The 22,570-nt window shown below is 35.6% G+C and overlaps 1 long non-coding RNA gene across 1 annotated transcript; it reads right to left on the reverse strand.

Annotated features, from left to right (window-relative positions):
- Positions 1-21,275: 21,275 nt before the first annotated feature.
- On the reverse strand, positions 21,276-22,225 carry LOC132735644 (uncharacterized). Its single transcript, XR_009626480.1, has 2 exons — positions 22,091-22,225; positions 21,276-21,527 (listed from the first exon to the last, which is right to left on the reverse strand). It is a non-coding gene; the product is annotated as an uncharacterized LOC132735644 (long non-coding RNA).
- Positions 22,226-22,570: the final 345 nt, after the last annotated feature.

Raw genomic sequence — 22,570 nt, forward strand, 5'->3', positions numbered from 1 at the left:
TTACCTTTTTTTTTTTTAAATCTAAAAATTACCTTTTTTAAAATATCTTAAAAAAACAAAAAAAACATTTTTTTAATTTATGATAAGTTTTCCCGCTTTTTTTCCCAATTTTTTTGAAAGCCTAACTTTTTGAAAGGCGTTTCTAAAAATTAACTTGAAAATGCACAAAAAGAATTTTTAGACTAAACTATTATAAAATTTCAAATTTGTTTTTTATTTCAAAAATTGACCCGGGCCATTTTCGAAAAAATATCAAACAAATTGAAAAAATTTTAAAAAGGGTGATAATATTTTACGGGGAACAACTTTTTAAATAATATATCAAAGCTAATTACGCTTGTTCATTTTAAAGAGCATTCACTATGAATACATTAAATTATTAAAACGGAATGAATAAAAAAGTTGATAAAAACGGGAAACTTAAAATTTTTTATATTTATTTGCCCTTGTTCAAACCCCCGGCTTCCGAGAAATTATTTTCATACAAGCCCTCTGTTCAAGACCACCCAAATTAACCCCCCCATTTTAGACCATTTAAAAAAAATAACGTATTTTCTGTTTTTCCAATGGTACATGTTTCAGAAAAAAGCCCACCCTGTGTTCCCCTTTTAAAAAACCCCGTTTCGCCAAATTCTTTTTAAAAATTTTTTTTAAAACCCACTTTTGAGGCTATGATGTTAAAATAAACACCTCCCTTAAAAATCAAAAATTGGTTTTTTTTTTCGTTTAAATTTTTCTTTGGCATGCGGTTTTAGCAAATGTTTTTGGGGTTTATTATATGAAATAATGGAAAGAAAAATTTTTGCCTCATTTGGGTTTTTAATTTTGCTTTGGGCAAATTTAAAAATTTGCGTAAAATTTCTTTCTTTGATTTTTAATTAGCACATCATATTTAATTGTATTTAAATCGCCAAAGGGAATTTTTTACATTAGATCTCTACTTAAAAAAACCTACAGTCTATTTAACCCCGGGACCCGGTAGACACCGGGGTGACCCGGGGAAACACCCCGGGCCAAACCCCACGGGAAAAAAATTTTTATCCCCGGGTGCCCGGGGATGACCGGGAATTAGTTTGTGGCTTCATCCTTACTCTCCGGGGAACCCGGGGGTTAAGGGGGAAGCACCGTAGCTCTGCCGCCAAAAAGGGGCGTCCTGTTTATATTAGCCGTGAACGTGGCCCGAGAAACTGTCGCCCCCGATAAAATGCCGGCGACCCCGGAGGTCCCGGCAGAGTCCGGGGGATAAATGGAACTTTTTCCCCCGGTAGGCCCGGCAAACCTTTTCTTTTTAAAAAGAATCCGACATTTGCGAGTTTTCATTTTTTGTATTAAAACCCTTCCCTTTCCCCTTTTCCACCTTGCATAAAAATTTTTTCCTAAAAATCCTTAAAACTTTCTGAAAAATAATTTATATTAATAAAAATTAGTTTAAAAAACCCACGGGGTTCAAATAAAACAAAAAATTTAATGTTTCACATAATCAAACATTAAAACAAAAATAAAAAAAAATTAATTAAAAAAGGACTAAAAAAATACTTTAAAAAATGTTGTTTGTGCATTCTCTGTCCATTCCAGTAAAAAAGCGTTTAAAAGGGTTTTTTCTTTTTTTGGTTTATTTTCACTATTTAATTATTTTTTTTTAAAAAAAAGGGAACACTAATATCAAAAATTTGAAATAAGTTTTGTTGTCTACATAAATAGATAAAAACTAAAAAAAATATTTCCGTCCCTCATGTCAAAAAACCTCAGTGGGGTCCTTTTTTTTAATCATTTTCGCCATTTTCAATCAACCGGGGGCTACCGGGGGGTTTTCCTAAAACGTCCCGGGGTTTGCCGGTGCTCTGCCTGGATCGACGGGGGTCTGCCTGGGGCAAAAGGGGATTCCGGGGGTCTCGGGAAAGACCGGGGAACACCCGGGTAACCCTAGCTTCAATGGGGTTGCCCGGAAATCCGGAACGCATCTTATGGTTTTGTTGGATTTCCGATGGCCTAGTTGACCCCAAAAAAATTTCACCCCATCGTCCCGGGTTCCCGGGAAAATTACCGGATGGTCCCGGGGTGCCGGGGGAACCGCAGCTTTGACCACACCTGAAATTTTAAAACCAACCCGTATTAAAACCATTTTTTATAAAAACGAATTTTCTTTTCCTTTATTCATTTGGTTTTAATCATATCCCCCCCTAAGACCCCTTATCTATTTTTAAGACCACCAAAACGTCCAAAATTTTTTTTTTGTTTTTTATTCCCCCCTATTAGCATGAATTTTAAATCAAAACCAACCCAGCCTTTAAAATTTTTTTTATTTGAATCACTGCTTGAAATTTTTTGGGGATGACACTTGATTTCCAAGGGTTTAAAAACCTTTATTTTGGGGTTTGTGTAGGGAAAAAAAAATGAAAAAAATAGATTTTAAATGTTTTTTTCAGCATATCATTTTGCGATAATTCATTTTTTTATTTGATGGATGAATTTTTTACATCAATAATAATCAATATTAAAAACAGGTTAAAAGAAATTAATTTTAAATTTCTTCAAAAAATTTTTATTCTATCAATGTAAATTAAAACTTAACGACATTAACTTTTTATTTATTTTTCAGGTTTATATATTTTTATTCAAAGGGAAAAGACTAAAATGACCTTGTCTAAAGTTTAAAAATGTTAAAAATTTCACAAATTGAACCACCCCGCAATTAAGACCACCTTGGTCCAGTCCCGATGGTGGTCTTAATTGAGGGTTTTTACTGTATTAGCTTTTCTTCACAAATTTGTTTTGCTCTAATCAGATTAAATGTTATAACAAACTTTAATATTGTATTTGTAGGTTTTTAAGTCATGGTCATAAAGTAATTTAAGCAATGATAAGAATATCCACAATTGAGACCAACACTGAATTACCGACCACTTTGGTTCAGTCACACGATGTTTGTCTTAATTGAGGAGTTTTACCTTAGTTTATCTCCACCCCACCCCACCCCCTTTCTGTCCTCTTTATAATATCCCTTGAATTTTTCTTAATTCTGAAAAATCGATTTTGTATTCTTGATTTTTTCCTTTTTAGTTTGTTCATGGTGCTCTTCACTTCGACGAAATTCCCACAAAAATTATAAAATATCAATTGAAAAATAGTCATTGAAAAATTACACACATTACAAAGTACACGTTTAAAAACTTATACATGTTTTGGGTTAAAAATGAAATGTAAAATTTTATTTCATTTTAAAAAATTTTTTAAACTCTTATCAATTTTATACTTTACCTAAAAAATACTGACTGTTGAAAATTTAAACCCCCCCCTCCCCCCCCCCCCCTCCCCAAATTTATTCCGAAACTAATTAAAAAACCAAACCTTTGTTTTTTTAAAAACATTTCCCTATACAGGTTTTAGTTGGGTGTTTTTAGTGAAAAAAAAAAAACTATTTTTTACCAAAAATAAATTTTGCATGCTTTAATTTTATAAAAAAATTGGGGATTGACTTTTGCTGATAAAAATTTTGGGGGACCTATTCTAAACATGTAAAAACTTTTAAATACCCTATCTAAAAAGAATATTGCGGATTCATCTCCACGAAAAACCCTTTATCCTTTTTTGTTTGTGAAAAAAAAGAATTGGGCCTTAAATTCCTGAAATTTTTTAATTTGGAATTAAAAACGTAAATTCCTTATCTGAAAATTTTAAAATCAGAAAATTTGCGTTTAGATCGTGAAATCCCAAGTTTTAAAACGTAAATTTGTGGGATCCCTATGTTTAAAAAGTTTAAAATCATGGAAATTTAATTCGTTTATTTCACAAAAATAATCGGAATTTATGTTTGTTAAAATGTTCCCCCCTGGGCTTTCGACCAAAAATGTAAGTTTATGGGGTTTTTTTTCTGAACGAACCCCACAAGAGGAAAGCCTTAAAAAAGGCACCTTTAGGATTGGGCCCCTTGTTATTGGTTTTTTATTTCAGAAAAAAGAATATTTCCAAAAAGGGCATTTTGGGTCCCCAAACCCGAAATTTGGGTTTGAATGAGCTTTAAAATTTAAACCCCATTTTTTTTTTGGCTTATAGTCGGCAGTATGTCAGTGTTTTTCCAACAGACAATCTGTACCAGTGGACACATTGTTTGACAACCTAAGAATCCCAACATATAGAAAAGGTGAGATATAAGCTAAAATGACCATTTACATTTCGATTTTCGGCTTAATATTGGGATAACGTCGGGTAAATATTCCCGACGGACACACATATACCAGGCTAACAGGGGTTAGCGGGAATTGGCAAAATATGAGCTGAAATGACCATTATTGTACGATTTTCGGCTCCAAGTCAGCAAAATACCAGAGTATTTCTAATGGACACACCTATACCAGCGAACACCCGATCAGATCTCCTAACCATCCCACCCTATGGGGTTCTGCGTAATTGGTTCTGGTCCCCACAGGGGCCAGCCGGAATTGGCCAGATAAGAGCTGTATAGTACGATTTTCGGCTCAATGTCGGCAAAATACCAGAGTATTCCCGACGGACACACCTATACCCGCGGACACCCGGTCAGACCCCGTCACCATCCCACCATGTGCGGTTCTGCGTAATTGTGTCTGGTCCCCACATGGGGGCCAGCCGGAATTGGCCAAATATGAGCTTGTATAGAACGATTTTCGGCTCAACGTCAGCAAAATACCAGAGTATTCCCGACGGACACACCTATACCCGCGGATACCCGGTCAGACCCCGTCACCATCACACCATGTGCAGTTATGCGTAATTGAGTCTGGTCCCCACAGGGGCCAGCCGGAATTTGCCAAATATGAGCTGTTATAGAACGATATTCGACTCAACATCGGCAAAATACCAGAGTATTCCCGACGGACACACCTATACCCGCGGACACCCGGTCAGACCCCCTCACCATCCCACCATGTGCAGTTCTGCGTAATTGAGTCTGGTCCCCACAGGGGCCAGCCGGAATTGCGCCAGATACGAGCTGTCTAGAACGATTTTCGGCTCACCGTCGGCAAAACCAGAGTATTCCCGACGGACACACCTTTACCCGCGGACACCCGGTCAGACCACCTAACCATCCCAGCATGTGCGGTTCTGCGTAATTGAGTCTGGTCCCCACAGGGGCCAGCCGGAATTGGCCAGATACGAGCTGTCTAGAACGATTTTTCGGCTCACCGTCGGCAAAATACCAGAGTATTCCGACGGACACACCTATACCCGCGGACACCCGGTCATCTAACCATCGTACCATGTGCAGTTCTGCGTAATTGAGTCTGGTCCCCACAGGGGCCAGCCGGAATTGGCCAAATACGAGCTGTGTAGAACGATTTTCGGCTCACCGTCGGCAAAATACCAGAGTATTCCCGACGGACACACCTATACCCGCGGACACCCGGTCATACCCCCTAACATCGTACCATGTGCAGTTCTGCGTAATTGAGTCTGGTCCCAAGGGGCCAGCCGGAATTGGCCAGATACGAGCTGTCTAGAACGATTTTCGGCTCACCGTCGGCAAAATACCAGAGTATTACCGACGGACACACCTATACCCGCGGACACCCGGTCAGACCACCTAACCATCCCCGCCATGTGCGGTTCTGCGTAATTGTGTCTGGTCCCCACAGGGCCAGCCGGAATTGGCCAGATACGAGCTGTCTAGAACGATTTTCGGCTCACCGTCGGCAAAATACCAGAGTATTCCCGACGGAAACACACCTATACCCGCGGACACCCGGTCAGACCACCTAACCATCCCGCCATGTGCGGTTCTGCGTAATTGAGTCTGGTCCCCACAGGGGCCAGCCGGAATTGGCCAGATACGAGCTGTCTAGAACGATTTTCGGCTCACCGTCGGCAAAATACCAGAGTATTCCCGACGGACACACCTATACCCGCGGACACCCGGTCAGACCACCTAACCATCCCGCCATGTGCGGTTCTGCGTAATTGAGTCTGGTCCCCACAGGGGCCAGCCGGAATTGGCCAGATACGAGCTGTCTAGAACGATTTTCGGCTCACCGTCGGCAAAATACCAGAGTATTCCCGACGGACACACCTATACCCGCGGACACCCGGTCAGACCACCTAACCATCCCGCCATGTGCGGTTCTGCGTAATTGAGTCTGGTCCCCACAGGGGCCAGCCGGAATTGGCCAGATACGAGCTGTCTAGAACGATTTTCGGCTCACCGTCGCAAAATACCAGAGTATTCCCGACGGACACACCTATACCCGCGGACACCCGGTCAGACCACCTAACCATCCCGCCATGTGCGGTTCTGCGTAATTGAGTCTGGTCCCCACAGGGGCCAGCCGGAATTGGCCAGATACGAGCTGTCTAGAACGATTTTCGGCTCACCGTCGGCAAAATACCAGAGTATTCCCGACGGACACACCTATACCCGCGGACACCCGGTCAGACCACCTAACCATCCCGCCATGTGCGGTTCTGCGTAATTGAGTCTGGTCCCCACAGGGGCCAGCCGGAATTGGCCAGATACGAGCTGTCTAGAACGATTTTCGGCTCACCGTCGGCAAAATACCAGAGTATTCCCGACGGACACACCTATACCCGCGGACACCCGGTCAGACCACCTAACCATCCCGCCATGTGCGGTTCTGCGTAATTGAGTCTGGTCCCCACAGGGGCCAGCCGGAATTGGCCAGATACGAGCTGTCTAGAACGATTTTCGGCTCACCGACTGCAAAATACCAGAGTATTCCCGACGGACACACCTATACCCGCGGACACACGGTCAGACCCCCTAACCATCCCACCATGTGCGGTCCTGCGTAATTGAGTCTTGTCCCCACAGGGGCCAGCCGGAATTGGCCAGATACGAGCTGTCTAGAACGATTTTCGGCTCACCGTCGGCAAAATACCAAAGTATTCCCGACGGACACACCTATACCTGCGGACACCCGGTCAGACCCTTTAACCATCCCACCATGTGCGGTTCTGCGTAATTGAGTCTGGTCCCCACAGGGGCCCGCCTGAATTGGCCAGATACGAGCTGTCTAGAACGATTTTCGGCTCACCGTCGGCAAAATACCAGAGTATTCCCGACGGACACACCTATACCTGCGGACACCCAGTCAGACCCCCTAACCATCCCACCATGTGCGGTTCTGCGTAATTGAGTCTGGTCCCCACAGGGGCCAGCCGGAATTGGCCAGATACGAGCTGTCTAGAACGATTTTCGGCTCACCGTCGGCAAAATACCAGAGTATTCCTGACGGACACACCTATATCCGCGGACACCTGGACACACAATTCACGACTCATATATTCTTCAATCTGCTGTCGGATTTTTTTAAATCTAATGTAGCCTTGGTTTCTGTTTTTTTCTGGCTAGCCGTAATAGCTGGAGATCGTTGTGAAAAGTAAATTGACATTACATTATGGAATAAGTCAATGGTTTTTGCACAGGTTTTACCGTATCATCTCTGGCCAGCCTGTTAGCCGGACCCAGATTCCGGCTAGCCGGAGTAGCCAGAACAGCCGGAGTAGAAGAAAATGAGTTCCGGCTGCTCCGGTTGTTCCGGCTGTCCGGCTAACTTCACGAACATGAATTAGATCTACATTTTATATACATTCCATAAGGATCCTGGAACAGGACCGCATATTGTGGCGCATAAATCCGAATCTGTACCGGCTTAACATATTGTTTGTCCGACCTTTAAATTTCTTTTCATATTATGCGAGTGGGTGGTCTTTTATTATATAATCTCAATTTAATACAATCTGCTTATTTAAAAATCAGTCAAATTTACGGTCGAATTTACGGTATATTGAAAAAAGAAAACGAGTGACATCCGCCATTTACCGCAACGTTCGGCGTAAGTTACCCCCTTGATATGCTTGATTTTTGTTTTATTTTTTCTAGTACTCTCTTTATGTCACTCAATACATGGAAAACTTTCATATTTCCTTGTAATGAATACCAGATGAATGCCTAAAATATTTATCTATGGATCATGTTTTAATATTCCCTTTTCAGTTAATAGGCAAAATCAGTTGGACCATATTACTAAAGTGTCTTTTTCTCCATTTTAACAAATCAATACACGAATACGCCCGTTATAATGTCGCCTATACATGTCAAAACGTGTGACAATAAACCGTGAAAACTATATCCGGACAATATCTGATAGTTGACAACGATAACGGGAACAGAATTCTGAAAAAATAGTAATCAAGTTCTAGTGAAGCCAAATGACCGAACGTTGTGGCAAATGGCGGCTATCACTTCTTGTCTTTTTTAATAATACCGTAAAATTTGACCAGTTTTAAAAGTAACAGACTGTGTTCAATTGATAAATATATTCTTGGGGCAATATACTCGGATAATACTTAAAGATATTTAGATGTAGTACAAACATTTTTAAAAACCGTTACACGATTGAAAATATGCGCCGCAATCTGTGGTCGGGTTCTCGACTTCCTATAATACTTTCAAATGTAAAACATCTGTTCAAACAAATCACCTGTTTGAAAAGTGAATTAAACGAGTAGGAAACAGCGTTAAAACAGCATCGGCACACTGCTTTTTTATAAACTTCTAAATTATATATTATCATCATGCACACGTTACAACAAGAGAATCTTTGTCACAAATGCCCATGATGACTAAGATGACTATGAAGTTTACGGTTCAGAACCTCCGTTTTGAAGAGTATTCATTTTCGGTTTACATTGGGCATTGGTTCAAGCCTCATTTGGGGTGAGTATTTGAGCAGTTTTTGTTTTATTTTTATTTTTCATCCCTTTTTTTACTTTTTTATTCTTTTTGCTATGACAGATAATAGTTTTTTAGTATTTCTGTTGTTTTTCTATTATCTTGAATTGGCAGTGTTTAAACATAAAATGTTTGTATACATATATTTTTAAAACGGAATAGTTAACTTCCCTTGAGTGTGTGTTTTTTATTGGGGTGGGGTATTTATGCACAAATGTTATGAATTGTGTCTAAAGAATATTTATAAGAAGACATAATGATGCTCTATCGAATGATGAAATACATGACCGTTTTTCGGACCGTTTCTCTTTCGGTTTTATAAAATCTACGGATACCTATAACAATTAACCTCATTTTTTTCAGATATGTTTGTCTTTGCTTTTATAATTTCAAAATTTTGGTTCTTTCTTACCACACCTAAAGTCAGACTGATGAGTCAGATAAGTAAAACTCATCTTTATCTGATAACATCAAGTTATCTATAATAGATGCATACTTAAAATAGGTGTAGGAAAGGGAGCAAACTAATGCTACACTATTTTAAAAAAATGCAAGATTTGACCACAATTTCCTATAACAGATAAGTTGTTTGATGAAAAAAAGGAAAAACGAGATTTACAAAAGGCTTTTGTTAATTTTAAACAATGCGTATTTCAAACACAGATGAATAAAAAGTATATTTGTTAATTTTAAACAATGCGTATTTGAAACACAGATGAATAAAAAGTATATTTATTTTTAATAACAAAGATTGCAATATAAGTCAAATTGATTCATAACAATTGTATTCTTTCTTATTCGTGGATTTTATTCAATGTGCTTATTCATTGCCTTATATAATTATTATCATTATGATATTTTTTATTACTATTATTATTATTATTCCATTTTATTTAGATTTGCCCAATTTTTTTTTCGCTAAGAGCTCACAAATTCTTTTACTTATGTACCGTTCGCAGTTTTTCAGGGAATGACGCTATGAAGTCACGTTTGAAAAGTAACATACAAGGCAATATAGTTGTAAATATGAAAATAAAAGACGGAAGGTAGAAATTCCGATCATCAGCAAATAGCCAAGCAGGGCATCAGAGTGCGTAATGGCGGAACACGGACATGTCATTAATGTAAACAATTTAATAAAGGAAAAAAACTCTAGAAAATAATCACGACATTAGACACGGTAATATTTAAATGAAATCTTTTAATTTAAAATAAAGGTTTGAAAGAGCTCTTTTTTTAAATTATAGTATTAAACGATCACCCAGATTGCTTAATTAAAACGTTCTGATTAGAAAAAAAAAATGCAATTGATTTACATAGCAAATTTCATATCCAGATTGCATCCTGCCATTAGATAAAGATATTTCTACAATAATCATTAAATAAAAATTTAAAAGCAAATATAAATAAAGAGATATTTGTTTTCCTTCAGAGACATTTTCAGAGTAAGATCATCATTTGAATTAAGGAAAGTTATTTAAACAAATAAAATTAACAAACCTGCTGACACAATCGCAAACAAAGCCACGACAAAAGCAAGACCTTACGCAGTAAGTTCCGAGCTATGTTTACGTATCATCTTTCCCGCTGCTTTAATATACCACATAAATAGAGCCCGCTGTGCACAAATGTTGCGTTATCTGTCTAGTGCTACATTTCTTTCTTTTGTTAGGACATGTCCCATCTAATGTTGAAGACATCAAAGCATGATTTACAGACTTGAGTAAAAGTGTCGTCAGATCATGGTCTGCACTATTCGCTTTGATATTAAGTTAGTACCTACATAGTTTGATCTTTTTAAAAATGAGCCGTGTCATGACAAAACCAACGTAATGGGTTTGCGACCAGCATGGACCCGCGCAGTCTGATCAGGATCCATGCTTTTCGCTATCAGTTTCTCTATTTGTAATAGAGTTTGTAAGTGAACAGCATCTGGCAACACACAGAAAAAAAACACCTTTTTATCAAAGGGCCATAACTCGGCCAAAATTCATTCAACCGGAAAACACGTGCAATATGCGCAAGAACTTGAGCTACAGATCAATCCTGTAAAGTTTCATTGAAATTGCATTAGTGGTATAAGAGAAGTAGTCTTGACAACTTTTAAAAATAAAAATTATTAAAGGGCCATTTAAATCTGTTACAAAAATTATTGAACCGGAAAATGCTGACAATATGCACAACTAGACTTGGTACTGATCATTCCTGTAAAGTTTGGATAAAATTGCACCAGTAGTTTATGAGGAGTAGTCCGGACAAGTTTTGTGACGGACGGACGGACAGACGGACAGACAGACGGACAGACAGACAGACAGACGACGGAGAAGTGATCCCTATATGTCGCCACTACTCCGTAGAGGCGACACAAAAACACAAGAAGTTATTTAAAAAACAACAACAACAAAATTAGTCGATAATCATGCAACGCTTTTCCAAATATGTACGCCCGAAAGCTCTCGGTATGCTCAGATTGCCGACGTTGCACGGCAGTACTATTGCGCCAAGCCATAACGAGTATAAGTCACAGGAGAGGGATTTATCGTCCTCCTTTTGAGCATGTCTTAGAGAAAAAGGTAAGACGTTTGATAGCCGATCGCACATAGCCTCGAAATGCGAATGATCTTTTTCATGAGGTAGAATATTCCACCAAAACCCATTACACATATTGTTTTGTCGATGATGCAGAGATGTGCCGCCTGCATTGCTTGTAAAGGAACTTACACGTCTTATGAATTTTGAATTATTCTTATGTATATTGAGAAACATTCTTTTTTTTAAACGGGAAATTACTATTTCTAATGAATATTTCATCGCGAAATTTTTTCAAAAAAACTTTTAACATATTGATGGTAATTGTTGTCATGCTTCATTAAAAATACAAGCGTTTACTATGTATGTTCATAAATTGCACAACTGTTGCGTCGTTTGTCGTTTCTAAAGTCCTTCAGTGAATGGTTTGATAAAATGACAGAATATATTAACATTCTGGAGGTCATACACACCGTTTGCTAAAAAGTTTGTTCAAGTACAAAATATGCTCTGATACAATTACATATGAATATCTTAATGTCAATCCACAGCAAATATCCTCTTTTTTCCAGCAACAGACCAGGTGACCTCTCGATCAGATAAATTAAACATAGTTTTCAATCAAGGATTATACATTGTAGGAAATGTAAGACACTTAATTCCACAACACATAATGAAGCTGGATAAGTAAAGTATTTATTGCAATCGCCTTTTCTTCTTTAACATCTTGTTCAATAATCGCATTAGACATTATCGTGTCTCTCAGATAACGTTGTAATTATCAAGTATTGATCATTAATAAATATCATCTTTGTACAGAGAGACGCAATGTCACAACTCAGACCTATTATCAGAAGTAGCCTTGATTTCAACGCCCTTTTAGCTGACTGCGTTTGTCAATAATCAAATTTCAGAAGCATTCTTAAGTCATAATATTATAATGATTGCATCACGAGCTGACCTAGAAATAGTTTAAATTTGCACGTCATAAATTTGATAACATTAACACGAATCTCATACATCATATGAGCCGCGTCACGACAAAACCAACATAGTGCATTTGCGACAAGTATGGATCCAGACCAGCCTGCGCATCCGCCCAGTCTGATCAGAATCCTTGCTGTTCGCTTACAGACTCTATAACAAGTAGAGAAACTGATAGCGAACAGCATGGATTCTGATCAGACTGCGCGGATGCGCATGCTGGTCTGGATCCATGCTGGTCGCAAACGCCCTATGTTGGTTTTGTCGTGACACGGCTCATATGTATTATTTCTTTCTTTCTATTTATCACATACCTGTGCCATTTTTGAAACTCACTGAAAATAGCATTGCACGGCCGTGCATATATTTTCACGTGACGTCAATTTTATTATACATGTATAAACATAGCGTTAAGACGCGCTATAAAATGATAGCGTTATACTTTAGGCGCGCCAATGAAAAATATGGTTCTTTTTCACTTTAAACGATCTTCATTTTTGGTATGTGATAAATAGAATATTAAATTTGTGTAAAGCCGTTACTAAATTTATTGAACTCTTTGTATAAAATAATATAATGCTCTCCAGAGGCTCGCATAATAGAATGTTATTCAAATCGTTCTATAAATTCAGTATCATACACTCATTTAATATCCTCTTTTTCTATGGTGAGATTTGATATCTTATAAAGTTCAGATGACTGATAACATCAAATGTAGTTTATCAACCATAGATAATGATATATGTTTTAAGTTTTATTGTTGTTCACATTCTTCAAAAGATAACGACTTTTAAATGTTTATAAAAGTTACTTGCACCCAAATCGTTACAAAGTTACCAACGTCCACCGCCTCGGGAAGTTTTATATGAAGCATAAAATTGTGCTATATCAAAAGATTGAGGTACGGATCTCAGGACACTCAGTCCAAAATTATGATCAATGCTAGATCTGCAAATGCAACAATAAATTTGTTAAAAAAATAAAATGAAACACGGAATTTAAAAATCTATCATGTTAAGCTTTGACCTCTAAGTGTGACCTTGACCTTGGAGATAGGGGAGCAGGTGTTGTGCATGACATAACGTCTTATTATTGAGACTATTTGTGAAAATCCCTTGAAATATGAAGAAGTTATAGATTGGACACAAAATATACCCTATAACACACTATGTAAATCTTTGACCTCTAAGTGTGACCTAAACCTTGGAGGTAGGGACGCAGATGTCACGCATGACATGTGACTATTTGTGCCAAGTATTTTCAAAATCCATTTATCTATGAAGAAGTAATGGACGGGACATAAAATATACCAAATAACAGACTCTGTTAACCTTTGACCTCTAAGTGTGACCTTGACCTTAAAGGTAGGGGTGCAGGTGGTGTACTTGACATATCGTCTTATTATTGTGACTTTTTGTGCAGTTATTTCAAAATCCCTTGAACTATGAAGAAGTTCTAGTTCCGACACAAAATATACCCTATCACAGACTATGTTTATTTTTGAACTCTAAGTGTGACATTGACCTTGGAGGTAGGGATGCAGGTGTTGCGCATGACACATCCTCTTATTATAGTGACTATTTGTGCCAAGTATTTTCAAAATCCTTTGATCTATCAAAAAAGTTATGGACCGGACACAAAATATACCCTGTAACAGACTATGTAAGTATTTGACCGCCAAGTGTGACATTGACCTTGGAGGTAGGTGACCATTTTTTGCGCATGACACATCGTCTGATTATTGCGAACAATTATGGCAAGTATTTACAAAATTCCTTCATAGATAAAAAAAAGTTATGGACCGGACACGATATATACCCTCAAATAGACAATGTTGACCTTGAATGAGCAAGTGCAACCTTGACCCTGGAGGTAGGGGTCTTGTTGTTGCGCATGACACATCATCTTATTATAACAAACATTTGTGCCAAGATATTTCAAATTCCTTTGATAAATGAAAAAGTTATGGACCGGACACAAAATATACCCTGTAACAGACTATGTTAGTACTTGACCTCAAAGTGTGACCTTGACCTTGAATGTAGGTGACTGGTTTTTGCGCATGACACATCGTCTGAATATTGTAAACAATTATGGCAAGTATTTACAAAATCCCTTCGTAGATAAGAAAGTTATGAACCGGACACGATATATACCCTCAAATAGACAATGTTGACCTTGAATGAGCAAGTGCAACCTTGACCCTGGAAGTAGGGATCTGGTTGTTGCGCATGACACATCGTCTTATTATAATTAACATTTGTGCCAAGTTTTTTCAAATTCCTTTCATAAATGACAAAGTTATGGACCGGACACGAACGTGTGACGGACGGACGGACAGACGGACGGACATTCTTACCAGAGCTACATTATGGGGTTTTCTTTTGTTATTTCTTTTGTTCTTTTTAACCCAATAATGCAGAAATAACCCCACAAGAGAAACGGAATGAATGACATCAAATACATCTATTGTTATGAGAACAATAGACCAAACCCCATAATGTAGCTCTGGTTTGTACGGACGGACGGACAGACGGACGGAGCCTATTTCTATATCCCCCTTTTTTCTTCGAAAAGGCGAGGACAATAAACGTGATACCTTACATAATGTGCTTGTATTACAAGGTAGGTGTAAAGTAATTTTCGCATTCAATATTGACATTTTGTTTCCAACTGTATTTCGGAACAGAAAAAACGTGCTCATGGTCGAATGCTACCGATAAAAAACTGATAACGCAATTAAATGATTAAATATCCTGTATGTTTTGTAAATGAGGTTGTATATCACTCTTACGTGAAATTATGTATGTGTATAATTATGCTAATACAACAATTTTCAAACATCGAAGAATATGTAAAATATGTACTGCAAATATGTGTACATATTAAATGTAATCATTTAACTATATGCATTCATTTCTCATTGGAAAATTTGACTTAAAATTTATAGAAAACACATTTCTAATGATCTCCCTTTATTTACATGAAATATTAAATTCTGTAATATCTTTATTTTATTAACAATGCTTTTTGGAACTTACAATATTGATAAATCTCAATTTGAGCATCATATTTTTTATATTAAACCATAAAAAATGTGTTACACAGGATCGTTAATTGTGCCGTATTCATTTTGTTCATTTAAATGACAATTTTATCATTTTTAAATTCCCTTGACTTATTAAGCAAACGTTGTCTATATCATTCTATTATCTGATTTATTTGTTCTTTTTTCTCAGATGAGGTCAATTAACGAGAAATCTTTGAAAATTAAAAGGGTATTAGAAAAGGATTGGTGAGATCTGATCGTTACAAATGATACGGCATATACACTGTATATTAAATTACGAAATTCATACCATTAAACATCTAGATTTGCTGAATACCCTTTCTGTATTATTCCCATTATTTTATCATAACTGATCCTTTTCTTACACATATAAATAATAAGATATTTGTCTTGTTATTTATCTTATTAACACTTTTTTTAAAATAAATATTTTCTGAAAACCAAACAGTTACACTTCACAATCATGGCAATCAAATTTAAAAGTTCATTAATTCAAGTTTTAAACTATAATTGGTGCAAAATAAAACCTATATCTAGCATTATGATTGTCACTTTTGTCACTTGTTGATTTTATAAAAAATAAAATGAACTTGAAATGGCGCATTTACAATTTTGTGATTTCATTTAGAGCTATGGTAGTTGATTTTCCTCTAATATTGTTTAGTTGTTATCCTCCACAGTAGTCTGTCGTAAAATGATTTCTTTCTGAAATAAAAAAAATATGTCTGTATAAACATAACTGCAATAGTCTTTGTACCTAAGTGAATGAAACGTTTAAATTAAATCTTTTTAATCTTATATCGAGACCGTTGAAAATGTTACGAGCAGAAAAGTAGAAAACATAGAAGTTTACTCAGGGAACCTCTGTATCATATTTAATAGGATGTTAGTTAAAGAATCATAAAAACTAAAAGTCAAATATCTCACTAACTTTCTATATAATATGAAGGTATATAATTTTGCTTCATACTTATAAATCTTTAACAATCTTAAAGTGTATCAAGCTATAAAAATCAATGTTTGATTTGTAAAAAAAAAAACTCTTCTGAAATGGTTTTATGACATATATATAGTGTAGAAAATTGTCTTAAAAGCGAATGGCAAATGCACAAAATCATTTATTAACGGATAAAAACCCAAAGCAGAATAATACTTTGTTTAGGATGATACTGTATGCGTACAATATATTCATGTGCATAACATAACAGAGATATTCTATGTTACAACTCTTTCGAAATTGATCATGATAATGTGAAACCGTTTTAAGTTTGCTGTTGATAAGTTTTATAAAAATATAAAATTAAGCGTTATGGCCTTTAAATGAGACTTGCAGGCTTATTCCGTAGACATAAAAAAGAAAAGGTATCATACCTGAGGTGTTACTTTGACGTTTCATCTAGCCTTTCTTTTCCCTTACTGTAACAGTTCGTATACGATAAGTTGTAACGCGGCGAACTTTTAAACGAAGCTTGGAATGAACACGTGGTTTTACCGCCTTTTCCGGCTGCACGGGCTGTATAATTTGCTGTGTTGGATGTGAAGTCGGTACAAAGAAAATGTCAAGGTCGTCGTCATCTGAAATAATGATTTATGCGGATGTGATTATTTCAAGTACATTGCGTTTCTGTGACAAAAAAATGTATTTAAAAGTTTCTTTTACATGTAAAGATGTTTTGAAAATGATTTATCAAGGGATACAAGTCTGACTATGAAAATATTATACAAACAATGAAATATATGAGACCGTAATTATTCAAACAAACAAATAATTTGTATCCGTACAATGAAAAGCAAAAAGTAATAACAACGAAAATTAAATTCTATAGAAAGAAAAATAGGCTTTACTATATGAATACCATTTTAAAGTTTTAAGAACAATGCCATACAAACATAAAACCATGCCATTATCACATTATCCAGTTCATTAACCATTGTTGTTTTTTTGTTGTTTTTTGTTGTTGTTGTTTTTCTATATGTTTATAATATGTTAATTACTTTATTAAAAAAAACAGTACTGTTTTATCAATGACATCAGTATTAACCTTATAGTTATACATTTTAATTGACTGTTCCGAGTCGTTATTGATATACTTGAAAAATAATATAGACTTATACTATATTTACTTTATCAATAAGTTACCATACCCTTCATATACATATGCATGCATGTATATATTTTGTATATGAAGATGAGCTGTATTTCAAAAAAAATTTGCATTCTGTTCTGTTTATATTCGAAAGATTGAACAGAACGATTAGTAAAATAAAAACGTATAGTTTTGTTTTATCAATTCATTCAAAACAAAGAAACCCTAAGGCCGCCTAATACGACAAGATTGAATATGTCGCAGACTCTGTTTGATTTGTTTAGTTAGTGCGCAAAGAATACATTCGTCATTTATTGCTATTTTAATATCAACACTATAAAGAAACTCGTAAGGCCGCCAAATACGACAAGATTGAATATGTCGCAGACTCTGTTTGATTTGTTTAGTTAGTGCGCAAAGAATACATTCCTCATTTATTGCTATTTCAATATCAACACTATAAAGAAACTCGTAAGGCCGCCAAATACGACAAGATTGAATATGTCGCAGACTCTGTTTGATTTGTTTAGTTAGTGCGCAAAGAATACATTCGTCATTTATTGCTATTTTAATATCAACACTATAAAGAAACTCGTAAGGCCGCCAAATACGACAAGATTGAATATGTCGCAGACTCTGTTTGATTTGTTTAGTTAGTGCGCAAAAGAATACATTCCTCATTTATTGCTATTTCAATATCAACACTATTATAAAGAAACTCGTAAGGCCGCCAAATACGACAAGATTGAATATGTCGCAGACTCTGTTTGATTTGTTTTAGTTAGTGCGCAAAGAATACATTCGTCATTTATTGCTATTTTAATATCAACACTATAAAGAAACTCGTAAGGCCGCCAAATACGACAAGATTGAATATGTCGCAGACTCTGTTTGATTTGTTTAGTTAGTGCGCAAAGAATACATTCCTCATTTATTGCTATTTCAATATCAACACTATAAAGAAACTCGTAAGGCCGCCAAATACGACAAGATTGAATATGTCGCAGACTCTGTTTGATTTGTTTAGTTAGTGCGCAAAGAATACATTCCTCATTTATTGCTATTTCAATATCAACACTATAAAGAAACTCGTAAGGCCGCCAAATACGACAAGATTGAATATGTCGCAGACTCTGTTTGATTTGTTTAGTTAGTGCGCAAAGAATACATTCCTCATTTATTGCTATTTCAATATCAACACTATAAAGAAATTATAGACTGCTAAATATTGTATGATCATCGTGACATATAAAAAGAAGCGTCTTACCTGCTCTGCTTTGTTGAATCATTATAATCATAGCTAATAAAGCTGTTAATACCAAGAACTTTGATTGGAACATTTTACAAATCGGCTATGACCAGAGTACACGGCCTTTGTTTATTGTCCGAAATAAAAAGGCTAGCTTTAATACACGCGCTGATTAGTTACACACCTCTGATAGAAAAGGTCAAATAGTTGAATATTAATTACGGCAGTGGTTAAACTGACAGATGGCAACATTTGGTTATGGAAATTGTTAAATTGCTGCGGCTGTAGCGCTCTGAAATATGTCTCATTCTGTAATTTGTTTAGGGGGCTACTAAACAATAATGCACGGTTTATCATTTCAAATACTTTATAGTAAATTGTTACACACTTAATTCTTGTGCTATATATATGTACTTGCTGCTTGAAAATAATGAAACCGTGAGAAGACCCGTTTTATCACTCGATTTAAATTCAAGTATTTCAAACTAAAATGGTTCTTATTAATCACTGTATGTTTGTTTAATACATTATTCATTTTTTTCAACAGATGTTTTAACAACTTCCTTTTATTTTTTTAGAATTTTAGAATTCATCCTTTCGTTTCAATATACGTTATGGTTAGACCATTTTGTGAAGATACTGTTCAGTTTCACGCTTCTAACGTGATTGAACGTGATTTTATGGGATTTTGATTGTATTTTTACTAAGTAAATTGGATTTTTTTAAGACTTTCATGTGAAGTAACACATGCACCAGAGACAGAAAACTGGTCTCATTAATTATCTTATAGAATTTTGTGCTGCAAGGCCTAGGATAAAATTTATCTATCCATTAATCCATTATCTTCATATTCCTATTAGTTTAAAAGCTAAGTAAATCAAAGATTAAACAAATACATCCACACTAAGTATATAAACATAATTATGTTTGATTTTAAAGACACTGTCAAGGACATATGGCGACTTGCAGCTTTACTGGAAGAGGAAGACCTCAAGTGCTCCTTCCTGGATTATTTCGGGGCCGAGTGGCTACCTGAATAGAATCACCGATAGTTAGATAGCTGACCTGACTGAAACATCACACATATGTGGACAAGACAGATCATTCCGAGTAAAAATCAAAGCACACAAGACGCTGAATTTGTTTTGGTTTCAGAATGTCAGAAAGGTGAAGGTTGTGAGATTATAAAACAATTTGTTTTTGTATAGTGCCACCAATACTGTTTCCAGTGTTATAAATGCAGTTGGCTATAAGGCTAATTGCAACACTGATATTCAATTTAATGTTTATTTAGCTTTAACAATTCAAAAATAAAAATAACCTTTTACCCCATGAGCATATTTTGAAAAATGGCCCTTTTCAAAAGCCTCCTGTTACAAGTTCAAACTGCTATGAAACTATGAAAAATGCTCAATAATGATGAAACTTGGCACAAATGTTGATTTGACCATAGCCTCTGTATCAGCATTATCAATCCTAAATTTTCTGTTACCATGGCAATGGAGGCCCGTCTCAAAATTGCCAAAAATCTCTTTTTTGCATTGTTTCTTTTTCATCAAAACTGATTTCAAAGTGCTCCAACTTCTCAATGAATTAAGATAGAGTAAAAGGTTTTTCAGCGTCGGTTACAAGTTACCCTAAGATCGACATGAGGCCATTTTTAGCCTGTCAGATGTCCAAAGGTTTCTTGACTACCGCCCCCCTTCAAACCCCCTAAACAGAAGGGGGCACATCCCCCTTATGGAAACTCCCTGATGTACCATTTTGATGGGGGCCGCGCCGAAAAAATGGTCACTTTTTTAACAACATTTCTCAAATAAAAAACAGTGTTTGGGGCCGAAATAGGGCATTTTTCACTATTTGAGGCCTCAAAAAAGGAGGGGGGGATGCAAAAAGCCGTCAAAACACGTCTATATAAGGGAAAAGGTTAAATAATAAAAAACAAAACAAAACAAAAAAAAAACATAAAAAAAAACATGATTTGCCATAACTGGGATTTGAACTCCAGACCTCTCGCTTCCTAAACGAGCGTATAACCCCTCGACCACGGGGAAGTTATAAAATAACAGCCTGAAGAAAACCACTTTATTCAAAAATTAGAGTTTGCAATCCTTATTAATTTCGAGATATTTTGTTTTACGGTAAACCTGTTGTTAAATACTGATGTAAATAATCATGGAACTTAATATAAGCATGTATATCACAATATTAGAAATCTTCGGCCAATCGGGAACTTTTTTTCCAGAAAGTTAATGCGCCTGTCATTTGACAATTTTTACGCAGTGATCTCCTCTTAATATTTCAGCGTTAGTGTACTTATAAAGGGAAGTAACCGCTTCGAGGAGTCTGGACTACTTGCGGATTTTGCAAAAAAAGCATATCAGGGTCTGAAATTTCGCTTTCATTATTAGTTTGGTCTGACTACCCAGAATCAGGGCATATAGAAGACAAAGAAATGTTGATGTAACTGAATGAAACAATAATTCTCAACAATAAAATCAACAACAACAATAAATGATTTGAAACCATTAATTTTTATTGATAATCATTTTCATAAACTTTAATCCTTCTAAAATATTATTGTTTTTTATAAGACAGTTTTCTTTTTCTTCAACAAGAAAAAGGGGAAAATCAACACATTTCACAATTTCGTCCATGATTTTAAAACCAAGAAAACAAGTTATTAACGTGTGTCTTTATAATGTATCATGTGGTAACGTGATCGATGGGTTTTGATGGAAGATGTTCTCTTGATGTGAATGGTAAACCTGACGTCATTATCATGATCATCTTTTCTTTGTCTGATTTTTTTGCTACCTGTCCCACCTCCACGGCTTATTCTGTCTAGGTTCTCTATGAAGACCGGCACATCGTGCTCAGTATCTGAAGAAAAAAATGCAACCATTTTAACTTTTCTGGATTTGCTGTTTTCCTTACAATATAAATTCAAAATAATTGATACATGTAAATATAAAATAAAATTTCCCTACAATTTCTCCCAAATATTTAAAACGTCCGTATTTCAATCTCAATGAAACTGAGTATGAAAACAAATTAGATCAAAATACTAGAGCATAATGCTAAACATTTCTTTTCTCTTAAAAAAATACAGTTTATTCATTTTCCATAAAATTTTATATGAGCAAGTTATATGTATATTTTTTTGTTTGTTTATTTTTAATCGTGCATGATTTATAATTCTAGATATTCGTTTTTGTTTCATTTATCTGATTTTTTAATTCAATGTTGTTGTTTTTTGTGTGTTTTTTTTTCTTTTTCTTTCTTCATCCTTGAAAAACATAAACAAAAGCAAAAAAAGCAAACAGACAAATAAATAAAATAAAATAAAATTAAAAAAAAATAAAATTAAATAAAAAAATGAGATAAATGCTAAAATAGATATATTGAAAAATAAAGAACGTAAAAATAGAAAATAAATTATCTACCTCCAGCTTCTATTAGTAACAAACAGAAAGATAAAATCTGTATCATCAACAGAATCTTTGAAGCAGACATTTTTGAAATGCTTCACATAAAATCTGAACAGTAAATAATTCAAATCCTATTTAACCTGACTGAAAACAATACGTCACGAGAACAATTAATGAACATATCTAAAGGCAATAATTCATACTGTCTGAATTTTACTCAACAGAACAGTATACTTGATTTATGTTTTTATACCTTTGTAATGCTTAATAATAATAGACAAGTAATATTTAATATATTTACATGCGCCAAGTTGGAATTGACATGACAGATGTGATGTTGGCATTGTTAAGCCTATCCTATCCTTTTGTGTCTGATTAATTATGTCATGATAAATTTCTATCTTTATTTATTTATTTACTTATTTATTCATTTATGTATTTATTTATTTAAAGCATAAGTTTATATCCAAGGACAACACAAATAAGATTACAAAC

Source organism: Ruditapes philippinarum, unplaced genomic scaffold (assembly GCF_026571515.1).
Source record: "Ruditapes philippinarum isolate M1 unplaced genomic scaffold, ASM2657151v2 ctg8779_1_1_1_1, whole genome shotgun sequence".
In the NCBI taxonomy this organism is placed as follows: Eukaryota; Metazoa; Mollusca; class Bivalvia; order Venerida; family Veneridae; genus Ruditapes; species Ruditapes philippinarum.